Raw genomic sequence first — 20,288 nt, forward strand, 5'->3', positions numbered from 1 at the left:
GAACGTTGTTTTTTAAGATTTTTATTTAAATAAAAAAAATACATGTGTCTAGCTAAATATGTACATTTAAACAATTTTTATTTCCTCCAAAAACGAAAAAAACTAAGGAATACCTACAGAGATAAAAGATAAAATCAAATTAGCAATGGTCGTGGTTACTTGGAAATACTTTATTTACATTTATATAATCCATTTCATATAAATTATAAAAGCAATTTAAACCATGTAACGAAAGAAGGTATTTATCTATACAGAGCATAGAACACTTTGCCGTAGTCAGCGTCAAAAATTGTTTAAATATGTCTAAAAAAAAACAAAAAAATCTAAAAAAAAATTAAACTTAGCAGGACTAACCAAAACTAATCAAAAGTAAAATCGATTAAAATAATTTTGCACAGTACTCGTTAACAAATGATTTAACCTATAAAAATCCAAACACAAAAATTGAGAAATAATATAAAATAATATCTTTTATATTTATCTGTCAGTTGTATTAAAAAGAGATAAGCAATATGACGTTCTATTCAAATTAAATAGGAAGTTTATAAAAACTGAGATTTTTATATTTCAGCGTAGATTAAACTTAAATACTTAATTTGAATAACACTTTGACATAATTGAAAACAAAACGCTTGAATAGTCCTGCACTATCTTAAAGGTAAAAACCATTGAAAACAATATTTAGTGCCGTTTTCCATGAATGGAATAAACATATGTCTAGTAAAAGCTTTTTTTTTTAATTTTGAGGAATATTGTTTTATACCTTTTCGATGCCCGATTACCGGTTGGTTTTCTGCGAGCCGGTGGTGGAGACTTGAGGAGTGTAGTATGCTACAACAGGCTTCATTTTTATATATTGTATTAGGGCCTATAGATCGTCATTTAGAAAAAGCTGCTTTGCTAAAGGACACGTCACAGTAACCAAAACAGGCTTTTGAAATCTTATAAATCAATATCTGAGTTTTTTCTTGTATGTTGATAGGACTCTCTGAAAAGGCCATTTTATGTATTCTCCTGAACAAGTCATGTTAATTTCTTTAGTGTGAACCTCCGACCTACCGAAAATTATAAAAAATCTTTTTCGACTCCCGTCTGTAAAATGCCTAAGATATTTCCCACGCTTTGAATTTTGACGTTTGTCAATTCTGACGGTCATGTCAGTGAATGTATTCGTGTTGTTTTGCGCAAATATAACCACAAACTAACGGTCAAAAAAAAAGTATAGTATGCAACGTGTTCGGTAAACTTTTTAAGTTACTCGTTAATTAAATATTAAACTCATGACTCAAATGCCGTTTACCGCACTTATTGTATAATATACTATTTTTTGTGAGCAAAAATTAATAGTATATTATACAATAACTTGTATAACTTGTTGCATACTATACTTTTTCTACGACCGTTAGTTTTTGGGTGCATTTTCGCAAAAAAAACACGAATACATTCACTGACATGACCGTCAGAATTGAGAAACGTCACAATTCAAGGCCTGGGAAATATCCACCCAAAAACTAACGGTCGTAGAAAAAGTATAGTATGCAACAAGTTATACAAGTTATTGTATAATATACTATTAATTTTTGCTCACAAAAAATAGTATATTATACAACAAATGCGGTAAACGCCATTTGAGTCATGAGTTTAATGTTTAATAAACGAGTAACTTAAAAAATTTACCGAACGCGTTGCATACTATACTTTTTTATGAATGTTAGTTTGTGGGTATATTTTCGCAAAAAAAAAACACGAATACATTCACTGACATGACCGTCAGAATTGAGAAACGTCACAATGCAAGGCCTGGGAAATATCTCCGAAAACATCCAATCGCTCCCCAACCCGTGCGGTAAAATCCTAGAAATGTCCGAAGTGGCTTGGATCCGTGGGAAACGAAACTGAAGTGCTAAAGTGACGCATATTTCTCAAACTGTTAATCGCTCTTTCCTTGACTCAAGAAAATACCAGAGTTATAGGCAAATGATCTATAGTAAAAAGCAAAGAATCAAGAGCAGCATCTTACCGAAGGGCAGATTGATGCTTTTGACGAGGACCGTTCTACTAATATATTATATTATATTATATTTGTGAACTTAGACAAGTGAACTACTTATAAATGCCACCATATATTGTTTTCGAGTAAATTTTTACTTGGTTGGCTTCTAAAGACTGATTTAAAAACGTAAATATGTCAGAAAATGTCTTGTTTGTCCAGACGAAAATGCCCTTGCATAATCCCCTCGATATTAAACGGTTTAATGCTTAAAAGTAAGTGCTTAAAAGTCCAACCTCCAAATAAATTGATTGGTTAACAAAACAAATAAAAACGCAAATATAGGCTTTAACCAATCTTCGATTTCATAGTTTACCGTCCTTTACTAACAGTGGACCTGCAAAATCGAAACCTACAGTAAAAAATAGTTTTGGTGCTAATAATCTAGATTTAGGTAAATTTCCCATAATCGGGGTAATATATGTGGGTTTGGCTCGAAAACAAATGGGACACTGTCGTAACACATTTTTAATTGTAATTTTCCCATTAACGATCCAGAATTTTGCGCCTAAAACTGATAATAGTGATTGCGTACCCAAATCCAAATTGCGTTTGTGTTCATATTTTATTAATAACTTTGGGAAATTATAATAGGGAGGTAGGATTATTTGATGGTTTATATCCGAAGTTAAATCTGAATGACATATTCTACCACCTTTGCTATCTCACTTTTGCTGTCAATAAATGGTTGTAGGGCATTAAAGTTTTTTTATTTAGAGTTATATTGTTTTTTAAATCAATAAAGTCCTGTCTATATTCGAACCATTGAACCATCTTTATTAAACATTCCAAAGCATTTTCAGGTTCATCATTAGTGAATTTAGTCAAATTTTTTGTTTTTATTATTATTTTTATTGTATTTATTTATTATATTATTATTTATTATATTTATTATTTTCATTATTATTATTATTATTATTATTATTATCAATTTCGTATAGTACTAATACTGGTTAAAAGGTGAATCTTAAAATTGAAAATTGTGAGTTGTGAAGAATGAATATTTAATCTTATTTGGCCTTTGTGTATTTTTATTTAAATTTACAGTCGAAGTTTGCCAAAATGAATTTTGTTCAAATAAAAATTATCGACAATGCGTGCTATCATAAATCGAAATTATTTAAATGTTGGGGTGTTAAAGCTCCGGTTAAAATATTAACTGTATTTTGCTTTGTGGTTAAATACCTCCAGCGATTGTTTCCACACATATATGCTAAGAAGTTGGGTCGTCGTGGATCCAAGCAAGAGTCATTTCAGAGTGGCACAAAATTATTTTTCCTTTATTGGACAGTCTAAAGACAAACCAAAGGTGACACACCTTTAGTTGTAAATGCTCCAATAAGTCCCCAAAGTTCTAATCGCGGTAGTGTAATGTTTTAAGCGGCGCGATACGAGATTTTGAACATAGTTTGTTTGTTTTTGTTTGTAGTCGATAGAAACTATAATAATACAAGCTGCGTAAGCCATTTCGCTTAGATCGCAACAGCAGTGGAGTTCCAGAGTTAATTTGATGCATCAAATTGATTTGTTAAAGAATCTAAAGGAAATAAATTTCTTGTGGTATGCACTCGTCCCATGATACTCTGCTTTGCTGTAGCTGTTGCATTATAATTTTCGCTGACAGTGCGGCTAAGCCTAATTGGTCAAATATTTTTCTAATGGTTGACAGTATTTCTCGTTTAGTGCGAGAAGGCATTGGATTTAATTTGTCAGAGTAACTTGATATATCTTTATTAGGATTCCAGAATAAACCGAGTGTTTTGTGTGTTTTCTCAGAAAATTGGATATTGATTTTGTTACCCCCGTGTTGATTTACAATTTCGGGTGATTTGGACAGAATTTGCGTAGCCGAAGTTGCCTATCTGTATTCCTAATATTCCACATTTTTTCTATATCACCCGTAATAATGACATTGTTTAAACGAAATTTTAAACTAATTGAGGTTAAGTCCCGTTAAAATACCGGACCTGTCATTCAAGGATAAACCAAAGTCCGTTTTACTTGACTCGTTAAAAATGACATACAATTTTATAATTTTACTTTTCTACTTCACAACCCCGGTTTAGTGACCGATATGTTCTTTCATAAACTCATAATATGTCTGCTTTAAATGGGGATCCCTATCCACACCTTTTCCAAATTGTAAAAACGCTTTATAGCGATATTTTCAGAATCACTAAGTTGTGTTTGTCTTTAACGAGCAAGGCAACTTAAAATCAAAAACCAATCGTTTGTTGCATATTGTCTGTCTCATGAACATATTTTCGAAAAAATTCGTTTTGATATGCCGCTTATGTAATTGTTAATACCCGTTACGAGAATATTTAATCTTTGTGATTGTGATAAAATTACATTGAGAAGCTCGTGTTGTACATGTTTATTTGTGCCAGTGGATGTTTATTTTCCATCTGTCTGTTGATTTTTAGTGTATTCAGAAAGTACTTTTTAATTCGTGTTGTAATATGAATGTAGCAGTGCTTACGACCGTAGTATTTGCAACTTCTTGAATTACATTTCTTGTGCTCAGGTGACAGTCGCAAACAATTGAGACAAAGGTTATGTGTTTTGATTTCTTTTTACAGTTCGGTTATCGCCATGTTGTGCATTTTGCAACATTAGTAGTTGAAATAATTGTTTTTACAGAAGATACACAAAAAATGTTAGCGGAAATATAGGTCAAACATTTTTGTGGATTTGCATACTTATCATATTTTGTAATTTGTTTTTCCTGCAATGTTTCCAGAGCGTCTATGGTTTCCAGGAAATTACAGTGTCTAGTTAGGATTTCCTTAAAATCCTTGATTTTCGGAAAATCGATATTTTCTTTATTAATATTCGTCCCACTATCATTTAGTTTACTAAATCGAGCTAATACAACTAGTATTGTTTATTAAACGCGTCCGAAAATGGTCTGAGATACATGTGCGATCCCATTTTGATTGGCTGCGTATTGAAAATTGCTTCCATGTGTGTATGGACAATGAGTCGTCTATTTCCATACCTATTGTTTAGTAAATCCCATGAAATTAATTGTCACTAGTAGTTTCTAAAGAGTATACATTTTGCGAAGCTTCAACCATCAGGCAAGATTTAAGGTAATAAAATTTTTGAAGATTCCTTAAAGCCACGAAGAATAAATAAAATAATAAAAGAATAAAATAATTCGTAAGAAAGTGAAATAAAAATAATTGGTGATAATTTAACAGGAATAGGTGCTTGTTAGTGCCGTTCTGCACTGCGTAATATTTTTTCTCGAATTCCTCCAGCTCGTTGTCCGATTCGTTACCTGTTAAACATTCTATTTCGATTGGAATTGATTCAAACAGATTTAAATAGTCACTTTTTCAATACATAGTGAGTTCATCCAAGCACTAGAAGCTGTCTCGAATGTGTTAATGTACGTCGTAAATAGCGTGATTTGTGATTTTAGTGTTCCCCGTCTATGTCCCTACTTTGAAACGTCATTGTTTTTCTGTTGTGCTGGCAACTCAAAATATGCAATAATCGACCTATGATGCCGAAGATGCCGTATATATTATTGAGTTCGATGTCTTTTTTTACCTTCCTTTTGCTTCGTGTTCTGATTCTTGTTCGTGCAAATTCAAAACTGCAACGTAATGGCGGATACCGTGAACTAAAAATCTACTAACATTCGAGTTCGTAGAACCAATGATTTTTTGTGGATCTCTCAGCCGCGTAACTTTTTGTTGAAATTGTAAGATATGAAACTTTTTTTAGTATTTTATTGATAACTAAAAAAACATGTTATTAAAAGATCAACAAGGAAAATAAACGATTTACATTGTACAGTGGTATGGTAACGAATGCATACAAGCACGCTCTCGGCACGAGCCATAAACGCAGTAATCTACCGAGCAGACAATGCTCCGCGCGCCACCTGGTGTTGGGAAGCTGCAGTTGCCACTCTCGTGGAAGAAACGGCATTTAGAGAAAACTAGCCGTAGTGTAGTGTAGCGTATAAATAACACTGGCGTTTACAAAACACTTAAAATTGTATTGACTTCCCGACAGAGAGCAGCTACTGACACTACTGATCCGTAAGAGAGGGCAAGGAATAGCCGGGAATTTAAAAGATATACCATCTATGACGCGGAAATTACGAGACACAAGTCGTCGAAAGTCCGAAGACAAGCTTGCTATGCAGGGATGGACCGAAGAGCCCGAAGACAAGCCAGCTTAAGTACAAGGACAAACCATAAACCAAGTCAGACAAAAGGTACGGACGGTAAGGTCGCTAACAAGTGAAAGGACGAGAGCTAATTGCTGCTAGCCGTTTGAAGGCGACATCCGTAAATGGCCGAATTTCCTCTGACCTAGTTTCCATTGACCTAGTTAATTGATAAAAATATAGTAAACTGTACTGAAACCAACTTCTGAGTAATTAAAGTAATACTTTGTTTTTATTGATTCATTTGTGAATTTTATGTAGCAGGTAGCCAATTAAGAAGGGCATTCAGCAGTATCTCGAAAAGTAATTGCGTAAGGACTGGGAGAATAAATTTATGGCTAAAGCGTCCAAGCGAGAATGTTGGAAATTTTTTTCAAATTTGTAGAATGACCCTTAGGCGGTGTAATCGCATGCCTGAATTTTACATCCTGTTCTTTGAGAAATACGCTTATATTAGAGATCACTAAAATGAACACCGTTTTAAAGTTGGGATAAAGTGGAGGGTGGTGTCCGAACATTTTCGAAAATAAATGTCAATTAGACCATCAACGTTGCCCTAAGTGGATTGATTTTCATTGCTTGTATCGCCGCTAGAGGGTGTTTTGGGAAATGGTTCAAATAAAATCGATTCTCTGAAAAGAATTAGATGCTACATCACCTTTGATGCAATAAAAGATAAAGAAATCTAAACCAATCCTAACCTATAATATCAGGAAAAGACTTAAAAAATAAAATAATGTCGCCACCTTCGGGAGTATTTTCAGGATACTTACCACTATTAAATTTATTTAGCAATGTATATAAATTTGCTGTTAAAACTCCATCTTTGCATTTTAATGCAAGATACTCCATCGCGTAGATTCTAACAGCAACAAGTATTGCCTTTTTAATGATTTTAAAATAAACATTTGTACAGGTGGACAAGGTATTTTTTACAAATTTCAATATGATTGGCACATAAACACCATTATTACAATTTTTGGTATATGGTTTTCCAAAATCATATTTGTATTTAAAAAAATTCGAATTTTGGCGAGGACAATCTTTAGTGCTCAATCATGAGTATTAATGCCATTCAAATATAACATTTGTCTTTTAACAACAAATTAACATATATTTTTCTGAAAGAATGAAAATTAGGATTTATCAATGGGATGTATACTTAAAATATTTCCAAAGGTGCAACATTATTTCGACTTTTTATTTCTTTTACGTATATTATAGGTTTTGACCAACGTGTTAGAGCCTTGTGTATCTTGTGCGGCAATAAAACTGATGTTGTATTTAAGTTTTTTGAGAAAATGAATTTTATTAATAGTGATGTCGCAAAATCTTTTTTGGAGGCGACACAAGTAACCTAAATCAATCTGCTTAAGGAGGGGTTTCCCTTTAAAGATAGAACAAAAACAATTTATCCGAAATGGATGAATATAAGATTATTTCTAAAATAAGGGAATTTAAAATTCAAGAATGCGATTAAGTCCCTTGTCAGCCATTCTAGATGTTTATAAATAGTTTCCAGCAATTTTTTGGCCACTTTGGCTACTTTTCCAGATTGCGCCAAGTGTCCTTCTTGATTTGCCATCCGGTATGTCAACCGATTTTAAAATATTTTGACTTTTCTTGACTGTCATTGATGATGCAATAGAATACATACTGAAACATCCCAAGTTCAGGAAAGTAACCCATATTTAAATCTTAAGTTATATTTACCGTAAAACTGGTGAAGTTAGTTTCCTAATAATAAAATCTTAATAATCCGAATATTAAATATTCCAAATGTGTTTGGATAATTTATCTTTAACTTTCTGTATTGCTGACGTTCTTTGAGAAAATGCTGTTTTCTTTGCGTTGGCAATATTACATTACATAGAAGTGTGCCTATTTTGACCCAGGACTTAATGTACTTCGAAAGTTAGCATATGTTAAATTAATAAAGCAGATTAATTAATCGCATATACGCAATCACGAGCGCATATGTGCTCATCCGTTCGAAACGACCTTCCGATAAAGTAGTGATGATAATGCCGAGCGAACGCTATCGCGTACGTTCTCTGCCTATATTCCTGATATATTGCGTTATTGCATATAATAATATTATCTAAATGTATATGCGCAGGATATGATCTTGTATTACAATGGAGGCAAGAGCCTCAATTAGACCTGGTTCTGATTAGACCGCAATGGTTTTGAATTAAGTCAGGGCGATAGAGGTGCGGCCAATCTGCGCAGTGTAAATTCTGATGTTGCAGTTGCAATTTACTGCTTAAAATATTATTCGGTATTATACGAAATATTATATTATGCAACAAGTGTGACAAACGGCATTTGAGTCACGAGTTTATTTGGCACGAGCGGAGCGCAACGGAGCAAGAGATCAATGAACGAGTATCTTAAGAAGATTACCAACCGTGATGCATAATATACTATTTCAACGACCGTTACTTTTTGGGTAAATTTTTGCAAAACAACGCGAATGGATAGATTCACTGTCATGACTGTCAGAAATCTCCGAAAATATTCGATTGCTCCCAGATCCGTGGAGAAAAAAACTTTTTCTTCTTCTTTCTGTGAAATACCTAATTATACACTACGACGCGGAAAGAGTCATTCTACCAAATAAGTTTCGTTTCACACGGATCCAGGTCACTTCGGACATTTCCGGGTTTGGGAGCAGTTGGTTGTTTTCGGAGATATTACGACACGGCAAGAATGTTGACTTTGTAAATTCTGACGGTCGTGTCATATTAGTGCCGTTTTCCAAAAATGTACCCAAAAACTATCAGTCATAGAAAAAGTCACTGGTGACTCAAATGCGGTTTGCCACACTTGTGGCATAATATCCTATTCACGGTCAGTAATTTTGCACCGCTACTTAGCAATACTTCGATTAGAGTTAAGTAAACATTGATTCTACCAGATTTTGAAAACTCTTTTTATCCAAATTCCAACAAAAATTAATCTGTTATGTTCTTCGCATACAATACAAAGGCGAGTTAGGTGAATTAAAGTAATTTGACAACGGCGTTGCTTACAAGTCTTTATTAGAATAGTAATTATAATAATGATTATACCTGATTATAATTATAATTGATATGTTAATCAAGATAAAGTAAATAAAAATTCATACAGAAGTAAGAATATTATGAAAGTAGATAAATTGTAATTAATATTATTATTTATAAAAATCTATCTGTATTTATTATATGTATCATGTTCAGTGTTATGTTATCAGCTGCTCATAGTCCTTTTATTTCAATCACATGTATCGACGCACCTACTTCATTTTTCACAATCCACTATCTTTATTTCCTGTTGAAGGAGGGTCTCAACATACTTTTTACATCTTTTACTTGCCCCCATTCAAATTCTTTGACTGTTGTTTTCTCGTTGAAGCGGTTACACCCCCTCCTTTTTCAGAAAATCTTTCCGAAGTTACATCAGATTTGAAGTAAACCAATGAATAATATTTTTTTTTGCGGATTTTCTACAGTGGTCTACAGTGGTTGTCTAGATAATGCAGAAAACTGTTTGCCTGAATGCCAAAGCCGAAGCCATCTATTTAAAGTTATTTAAACAAGACATGGGCTTCGTAATCGTATATCGTAGGATATACACGTGTAGTTCACAAAGATCGCCACCAGGTGGGGCTTGAAAATATATACGTATATATTTGGATCACCCGATGTATATAGATGTTCTCGCTTGTGCGAAGCCAGAAGCAACGATAATGTAGTCAATTTCTTTGGATGGAATTTATGTTCATTCCGAAGCACACTTTTCAATGAAATCAAAAATTATTCGTCGTCATTAGATAAAATCAAAAATATACTCAATTTTTATTTATTAGTGGATGACATAAAAACAATAATAAATAATTTTGCATATTAAAGGTCTCGTCATCACCAATTTGTTGATATAGTAATTTTGTTCAAAGGAGAAATTGTTTGCTGACTGATATTCAGATTGAATTCCATGAACATCCATTTAACACAATTAAATTAAACTATCCATAATTATGCATATTACACAATGCATAATTATGGATATTATGCAAATTGACTACTCCATTACTCGAAAAAGTAGCTTCATTGGTTTATAATATTCGAAATAAAAAAATTGAGATTCTTATCCTCATCCTCATCTAAAGAATCTGATATTATTCAATATGATAAGAGTGTAGTGGTTTTTTAGAATTCGGTGTACCAATATCTTACTAATATCCAAGTTAAGCTTAAGTGAGGATTGATGTGGACATAGCCAAAACATGAATATTCCTTTGTTCCTCACCCGACGATTTGTTCTGGACCCCGAATTAGGATGAATTCGTCCTGTTTTAAGCAAATATTTACTTAAGGGACTAAATACCACATTTTAGGTTAGGAAAAAGATATTGAGATGCAGGTTTCACTGAGTCGTTGTGCTCTCGCTTGACTATCTAATGATAAAAAAATTATTTCTTTGCATTTTTCTCTCTGGTGGTCATTTCAGAACCTGAAAAATAATTTCCAGCAATTTGCCCAATAACGTACCTCGTTGCCCTTACTAAGATACCCGGTATAGATTAGAAAAAAAAAAGTATAAAGCCAATGATTATATAAGAATTTGATCATATTTATTTTAATTACTTAAAAGTTTGATAACAAAAAAGCTTATAAGGTTATTTCAAGTACATTCAATCATAAAACTGAAAGAAACAATATATGCTGAGTATAACCATGATTTGAACAACATCTTAAATATCATAAAACGTAATCTAATTTTAAAAACTGAGCATCGCAAACCCTTTTTTCTATTAAATATGGCGGTTTGAGCTAGTACACATTCAATGAGTAGTTTATAATTCACTTTTACGTCACTATTATTCCTTAATTTGTCATAGCAATCTACTCTCAAAAACAAGAACAAAGCAAGAGTGTCACTGGCTTCTCAAAATTGTGGGTCTTTCTCAAGCAGAATAAGGATTGTTAGCACTAGTCGTTACTGTGTGGTAGTTCTTGTCGAATCAGTTTGATAGTTTTATTAATAAGCATTCTGAAAATGAAAAATAATATAATAATAAATAAAATTCCTCTTCAATTAACTACTGATTGTTTTGTTCTTTCGTTGGTGAGTTGATTATAGGATGTATTGGTATATCTGCTGCTTTAACGGTGTCATTTTCTTTTCTTTTATATTACTTTACCCTTAGTTCTTGTGAAATCAGTTAGATAGTTTTATTAATGAGCATTCTGGAAAAAAAACGATAAAAGCGATTCTACTAATCCACATAGATAATGGTCTATATTATGTTATTTTTCAATAGTACCTGAGTTATAGTATTTAAAAAAGATTTCGAAACTCTGGTATATTTTGAACAAACAGTTAAAATAAATTTTTACTTTTTACACTTAAATCTAAATCAGTTAATGGTATGATCGATGAAGTAGAATTTATTAAAAAAAATTGTATTAATAATATATTCTGAATGAACACCAGATTCTCTTGGCAGTTACCTAGATGGGTTGTCATTCACCGATGGACAAAAAACCAAAATGATCTGGCATAGCGGGAACTGATGGCACCATATATGTCATCCCAATAATAATAATCTAATTACAAATTTGAATAAAACCTTTTATTTAATTCGAAGTTTCAGAATCAGCACAGTACAGTGCGGTACATTCTACACTTACCCAAGCTTCGTCCAGATAATCGATAAATATGTATTTCGTTTGAAACTGTCTAACTGCTCTCAAATATCGTCGTCGCGAACAGATAATCTCTAATCGTTTTATCAATTAAAAGTAATTTTCTGTTTTGAGATTTTTGGTACCCAAGAATTACTTGAAGGTTTTCCACATTTTGTTTTTACCTATGGGTGGAATGAAATCATTCTCTTTATTTCAGACAATATTTTGTTCAAGCAAAATGTGTTTTCTTCTTCTGGTGGCAATATTTTGATTCCCATTTATTAGTTTCGATTCTTCCAGGATGCTTCTTCGGTTACCTACTGACCACTCAGTTTTTCAGTTCAGTAATGATAAATCGCTGTCATTAAAAATAGTATATTATGCAACAAGTGCTGTAGGCGGTATTTGACCAACGAGTGAGTTAAAAAGTTAACCGAACGGGTTGCATACTATACTTTTTCAACGACGTTAATTTTTGGGTAAATTTTTGCAAAACATTCACTGACGTGACCGTCAGAATTGAGAAACGTCAAAATTCAAAGCGTGGGAAATATCTCCGAAAACATCCGATTGCTCCCAAATCCGTGCGGTAAAATCCCGGGAATATCCGAAATGGCTCGGATGTGTGGCAAACGAAACTGACGCGGAAAAGCGACGCTTCAGTGTGTAATTAGGTATTTTACAGACGGGAGTAGAAAAACATATAAAATAAGCTTTAGCTCACCCACTTTGAGGTTTTATGGAAAAAGTTGCGTCAAAACAGGTAAAAATATGATTGTTAAAGGGTGCCAATAAACAAATGAGGCGACTAACATTCGACTCCTTTTATGCAGTGACCTATGTCTTTATCCCCGAAAGATATACTCCACCAAGAAATAACGGACTTCAGGAAATGGTTGAACTCGATGAGGATGTTATAATAATTATCGGCACCTAAGCCTAACCTGGCGCTGATACAAGTGGTAGCAGATTCCATACCCGCAGTGACTTACCTAAAGTTCTATGGTAAAGTCCACAAAATAATTGTAAAATACATAATATATATATATATATATATATATATATATATATATATATATATATATATATATATATATATATATATATATATATATATATATATATATATATATATATATCTGGAATCTTTAAAAATGAAATTTCCCAGGACATCAACTGTGGTATGAGGCCATCAAGTTCCGTTTTCAGATAAAATCGCAATTGTTTTTTTAAAGATGCAAAGATATGATTTTTTTACGTAGTTACGAACTCCAATAAGCATAGAACTTCTATTCTAACGTGGAATATGAATAGTAGAATTATAGACTAACATAGCGAAATAACGTTGTTATTTATCCTTGTCACTTTTTTTAGAGTGCCTATGAAAAGCATAACATCACCCCGAAATAAACATTACTACGTTTTGACATCCTTATCAGTTTTCAAATATATACTATCACTTATTATTTCATGAAAATTAACGTTTTATTTGGTGAAATTCTGATTATTTGGACATTGAAAACAACCTGTAAAGCAGAATTTCTTTAAAATATTCAACTTCTTTTTCGTTTTTAGGTTATTTAATCATTTAGGTTCAAATAAAGAACAGTCGTTTGTTGGAAGTTATGTACAATGGTTTCTACGTAATGAGGATAGGACACCGTGAGATCTACGATGTCAGCATTTGGCCACGATGGTACTATGAAGAGACCGTGAGATTCACATCGGCAGCTTTTCGGATACGAACCTATAAAGTCTTAGTTTTAAGTAATATGATTAGTCTTGTTGTAACTGCTGCTGTTTTTAAAAGTCACCTCGTCTTCGCTTGAACATAATTTGGGCATACTTTAAATCATATTAACTCCCGCAGGTAATATATTGTATAGTGTATAATAAATAACAACAGTCAATGTTTAAATTGCCTCTTTTAACATTTCGTGAATATTTTTAAAAAATAAATATTTTATATTTAATACTACTTAAAGCTTATTTAAACAGTTTTCGCCATTTTTGTTTCAATGTCACTGACACGTTCGTAGAGTATACTATAACGCATTTACAATTAAATCAGTAAAACGCATCTTTAGAAAATACCCTGTATATTTTTGACTCAAATTTTTGAAAATTTTCCAAAAGTCATAAAAGTTTCTATACAATAATAACGTAAAATTAAAAATAACAGGACTGATACTTTCTAATTTGAAATCCCACATTTAATATAAATTACACAAAAAACACCAGGCCGAGCAGTTGTGCGGTTACGTCACGTATAGTGACGTAATCAAAAATGATCCGTATGTCTTAGCTATATTGCTACCATTTTTAGAAAATTTACAAAAACTGACTAACAAAATTCCTTTGTCAATTTATGACACCCAGTAATTAACTAGATAAAGAAATTATGCTTTTTACAATTATATATATATATATATATATATATATATATATATATATATATATATATATATATATATATATATATATATATATACACTTCGAACACTTCGAACACTGTGTTCGAAGTGTTTTCGGAGCGCGAGCATTGAAGATGCCCAGTGAGATTTTGGCGAAACGTCTGCAGGATTCCAGTCGGATGCAGGATTCCAGTCGGAGTTCAACGAGCGAACGGATGATATCCCGGAATATAGTGTCATCATATATATATATATATATATATATATATATATATATATATATATATATATATATATAATAATTGTAAAATGCATAATTTCTTTATCTAGTTAATTACTGGGTGACATAAATTGACAAAGGAATTTTGTTAGTCAGTTTTTGTAAATTTTACGGATCATTTTTGATTACGTCACTATACGTGACGTAACCGCACAACTGCTCGGCCTGGTGTTTTTTGTGTAATTTATATTAAATGTGGGATTTCAAATTAGAAAGTATCAGTCCTGTTATTTTTAATTTTACGTTATTATTGTATAGAAACTTTTATGACTTTTGGAAAATTTTCAAAAATTTGAGTCAAAAATATACAGGGTATTTTCTAAAGATGCGTTTTACTGATTTAATTGTAAATGCGTTATAGTATACTCTACGAACGTGTCAGTGACATTGAAACAAAAATGGCGAAAACTGTTTAAATAAGCTTTAAGTAGTATTAAATATAAAATATTTATTTTTAAAAAATATTCACGAAATGTTAAAAGAGGCAATTTAAACATTGACTGTTGTTATTTATTATACACTATACAATATATTACCTGCGGGAGTTAATATGATTTAAAGTATGCCCAAATTATGTTCAAGCGAAGATGAGGTGACTTTTAAAAACTTTATTTTCAAAATACAATCGAAAATTAAGAGTTTTCTGCAGCAGCAGTTACAACAAGACTAATCATATTACTTAAAACTAGGGCTTTATAGGTTCGTATCCGAAAAGCTGACGATGTGAATCTCACGGTCTCTTCATAGTACCATCGTGGCCAAATGCTGACATCGTAGATCTCACGGTGTCCTATCCTCATTACGTAGAAATCATTGTACATAACTTCCAACAAACGAGTGTTCTTTATTTGAACCTAAATGATTAAATAACCTAAAAACGAAAAAGAAGTTGAATATTTTAAAGAAATTCTGCTTTACAGGTTGTTGTCAATGTCCAAATAATCAGAATTTCACCAAATAAAACGTTAATTTTAATGAAATAATAAGTGATAGTATATATTTGAAAACTGATAAGGATGTCAAAACGTAGTAATGTCACTTTCGGGGTGATGTTATGCTTTTCATAGGCACTCTAAAAAAAGTGACAAGGATAAATTACAACATTATTTCGCTATGTTAGTCTATAATTCTACTATTCATATTCCACGTTGGAATAGAAGTTCTATGCTTATTGGAGTTCGTAACTAGGTAAAAAAATCATATCTTTGCATCTTTAAGAAAACAATTGCTTTTGCGATTTTATCTGAAAACGGAACTTGATGGCCTCATACCACGGTTGATGTCCTGGGAAATTTCATTTTTAAAGATTCCAGATTTATTAACATGTGTGTTATGCTTTTATCCACTTTGTCTGTTTTTTAAATACAGGGTGTTTAGTTTTTTCTAGTCAGGTGTACATGTTTTTGCTTTTGTATGCTGGATACACATTTACGATTTGTGACGCGTCGATACGTATCAAGAGGCATTTTTCTTCATTCTCGACATAATCCGAGTATTTTTCATACTTTTCGAATTCTATATTTTCCAAATCAAACAGTGTTGTTGTATTGTGTTGTATGTAATAATAGAGTTCTAAAATATTTTTTAATAATTTAATATATTTAATCACAGTTGACACCCTGATGATAATGTTAATAATACTTGTAATATAAAAGAACGGAGTAGATTTACACAACGCAAAACATGGCAAAATGGTAGCATATCCATCAATTAAAAAAAAACCAACAACAAATTTGACAAGTTGGTGATCTGGCCATCATATTGCCGGAACATAAAATTATACACATAAAATATATAAAAATTGAGAGCTATTAAGGATATTCTCAAAACGATAATCTTTATTTGTGACAAAAGTAAAGAAAAAGCCCATGGATGCTAAACTTAAAAAGTATGAGTCAATACAAGAAATTTTTGTGTTTAACTTTATTACAACACAAGTCGATATTGAATTTTTATTATTACATTTCCAGTATTAACAGTAAAATCCTTAGCATAGTATAATTGCATCTCTGGAAAACGAGATGAAAAAAAAAACAATTTAGTAACTGAAATTAAATATTCCTTCGGATTCCGTCAACCGAGAAGCAACTCTCGATTCCCTATAAAATAATAATTCCCGTCATTAATGAAAATAATAAAAGTGAGCGCCGCGGCGGCGGCAAACAATTTTACGACTATGATTCGTCTTTCGCTTTTAACATTACTTCTTCAACTACTTCAATCGGAACGGAATATTAATTCTGCCCCTTTTATGCACGGATCGGGTTTCTTCCTCCGGCATATCGAGACATCGAAAACATGGGATTTTTTCTTTGAAAAAATTTATTTAAGTAAATAATTTTCCGTCCCGGCATCATCCTTTATTCGAATCCTTTGTACGGATACGGGCAAGCGAAGAGGCGAATGAAAAAAAAACGCGACCCGTCTAGCCGCTTTAAATATTTAATTAAGGCAAAAATAAGGAGAGTTTTGGGGCGAAACGGATGTTTTGATCCAGGCCACTTTTGATCCTTTGTGTCCGCGCCGCGCGATCGGAAAAGCCCGCCGCTTTTATCAATTCACTTAATTTTCTGAAAAGAAGACGAGGGTAAAACAGAAAGGGGCCCAATTAGAATTATTGCAGGGAGTTCTTCGCCGCGCCGTATAAACGGCTGGAAATGTTCCGATAAATGGATGGATGATAGGCTCCATTTGAGCCTTTAATAATTTATCAACATCTAGTTATAGGTAGCATGAATAAGGGATGAGACAGTGTACCTGAAATGAATGGATGATGGTTAAGTGAGAGAAGCGCGGATAAGACGGGCCTTTTAATTTCTATTCTCCCTTTATGCGAGCGGAGAGAATGGGAGATAACTGCCAGGTGGAAAACGCCTGCAATTTGTCTCGAAAACATTAGGTTTATTCGCCAGTCATACCTCGCTGCGGATTTAATGACTTTCGAACGAAGCAATTTTGATAATTGTTACGGTTTGACTTTCAATGCGACTATATAATACGATAGCGTAGAAAGGACGCACCACAGAAATAAATACGTAATCTTTAACTTTTCCGGAAATGAAAAATAATTATATTTTAAAGTCCGTTTTATTCAAGTTTACGATGTCGGAAATTTAGTTGGGGACAGTTGGAGATAACTATTTAATTAACAATTTACCGTCTAATTAAGGTTTAATCCATGAATGAGATGGAGCCTTTTTCAGATTTGTTTTAGGCTACTAATTGAATCAGTTATTTCTGAAATGGCATTTTTTGACTCAAACTCAACCTTTTGATGAATTTAGTTTTGGGTATTTGTGTATATCTACCTAAAATATCTAGAATCGTGTATATTACTAGAACGACCTAAGTTAACTTTTTTTTGCGAACACAAAAATATACACTGCATTTAACCACACTACTAAAATTTTTGAAATATTTCGTGTTTTACAAAAAAACAAAATGCATAAAAATTTGTAAATAATATCAAAGTTTAATCATCATAAATAGGTTTCAAAATGCCCTTACAGGTTTTTTATTGATTTAAATATATTATTATTCTATAACCAGCAATTTAGTGACTAATGTAGGATGAGGTAACCAGAACAATAAAATTTGAAGTTGAAAACGTATAATACATATATTTATTTATTTTAATGAGTAATTTCTAAGTTTTTTTTTTTTGGTCTAAACGAACGGTGAACAGGCCATCAGCGAGGTGACATGGTTCGCATCTGAAACTAAAAAAATATCCTGAGTACCAAAGATTATTAATATTCATGAAGCAAACTTAATATTACTTAATATCACCAGACATCACAGATAAGAGATATATCTTGCATAAAATCTGGAACTGAGTTTAGATTGGTACTAAGGGCAGGACACACATAGTACCAATTTCAATCACTAGTGCTGGTTATTCCGATCGTGCAATGGATACTAAGGACACGCGAAGTATCCTGCCGCAAATAACCACACCGGCACTGAAGGGCAGAGACACGCGACAGTGCAATAAACAACAATATTCTGAAGGGCCGAGACACTCGACAGTAGCCCCGACTTTCAACAAGCAAAGGAACAACGTTTAAACTAGTTCAATGAAAGAACACACTAATATATAACCAAATTCCTTGGGTATATTTTATAAATTAATACGTTGGTATTTTGGCCAATACAACGAAAACATCTTGAAATGTAACTACTGTACTCGTGAGAACAGTCACCTTTAAGTCTTCGCAATTTCACGTAACGCAAACACAGCCCGCAACAGTCGAATGCGCGGTTAAACAAGAAATGCCGAAAATATATTTCTTAAAATGTTACTGCACCCCAAAACTAAGTTTATTTTAAATGAAGCCCTTCTACTAATCGATATTCTGACAGAGCGAGGGGCGAGAAATGCGGTTTTTTAAGAAAACGTCTGGCTCACATCTGGTTACTTATTGCGTCGTACGTACTAAAATTTTATAGGGTAGTTTAAGAAATATATGCGTCTTACACTAATTTGTAACGCAGCCTACACAATTAGCATTGGAACATTCTCGCAAGAGGGAGATTTCACGATGTAGTACACGTAAACTGGAGCAACTCCTTGAATTATCTTGAAGAAAATTTTCCGATTATCCGATTCTATTTCGCGCAAAGCCTGATTGGAAATAAAATTCCGCCCCTTGAGGAAGTTATGGAAAACGGGCGGAATCGAATCAAATATTCGGGGATATATCGCCGTGAGCGACTACTAAATTTTGATAAATTCATCGCTTCGAAAAGGGAGAGTACGTATATGCATAACATTATCCCATCTGCGAATATCGAGTCAAATTATATTTAAAGTTAGAATTTTTACCAAAATATATACTATGCTTTAATTGCGTATTTCCGCCAAAACGTGTCAAAGCAGAAGAGCATGAAAATATCAGACCAAATTTAAACCACAAGGTACAGAAGTTCCCCTTTTTCACCGTTTACTACATTCAAATCGTGATCAAGTATTTCTTAAATTTTCATCTATACGTTACCATCACAAAATTTACCATCACGAAATTTACTTTCAAAGAATTGATAAGGCTAGTCTTGATGTAACCGATTCAAAACATTTGTAGAATGATTTCATATACATATACATAAATAATCACTGAATCTCAGAACCGAGAGCCAAAAGGTAAAATAGTATACTATGCAACAAGTGTGGTAAACGGCAAAATGTGCGTAATTAGGCATTTTACAGACGGGAGAAGCAAAATACTTTTTATTAAACAGCTGAAAGTTTTTCATATTTGAATTAACTAAAACGACTATGGCAAGACTTGGCCGCACAATAACTTTATTTACTTGGCTTACTATTGTCATTTTTTCTTACTGGTAAAAAATCCAGTGACAGCAGAGTTAAACAAAAAATATTTGGAGCTAAGTAGACAGAAAACTTCTACATTCTTCGTCTTCTGATGTAGATCTTGCTGCTGCAGTTGCAGCTGTGTAATTACTTTTATTTATTATTTTAAATATTATAAATAATAAAATATAAATAGCAATATAAAATTAAAAATAAGTTTCAAATAAATAATTGCTTCCATTATTTGTGTTGGCCAAATTTCGCCACCATTTTTATGGATTAAATTTAGACAATATTAGTTTAATCATTGCAATTTGAAAAATCGCAATATCATAAAAACCAACACAACGCAATTTCTAATTCCCTTAATAT

The sequence above is a fragment of the Cylas formicarius genome, unplaced genomic scaffold, assembly GCF_029955315.1.
Source record: "Cylas formicarius isolate icCylForm1 unplaced genomic scaffold, icCylForm1.1 PGA_scaffold_10__41_contigs__length_53128322, whole genome shotgun sequence".
NCBI lineage: Eukaryota > Metazoa > Arthropoda > Insecta > Coleoptera > Brentidae > Cylas > Cylas formicarius.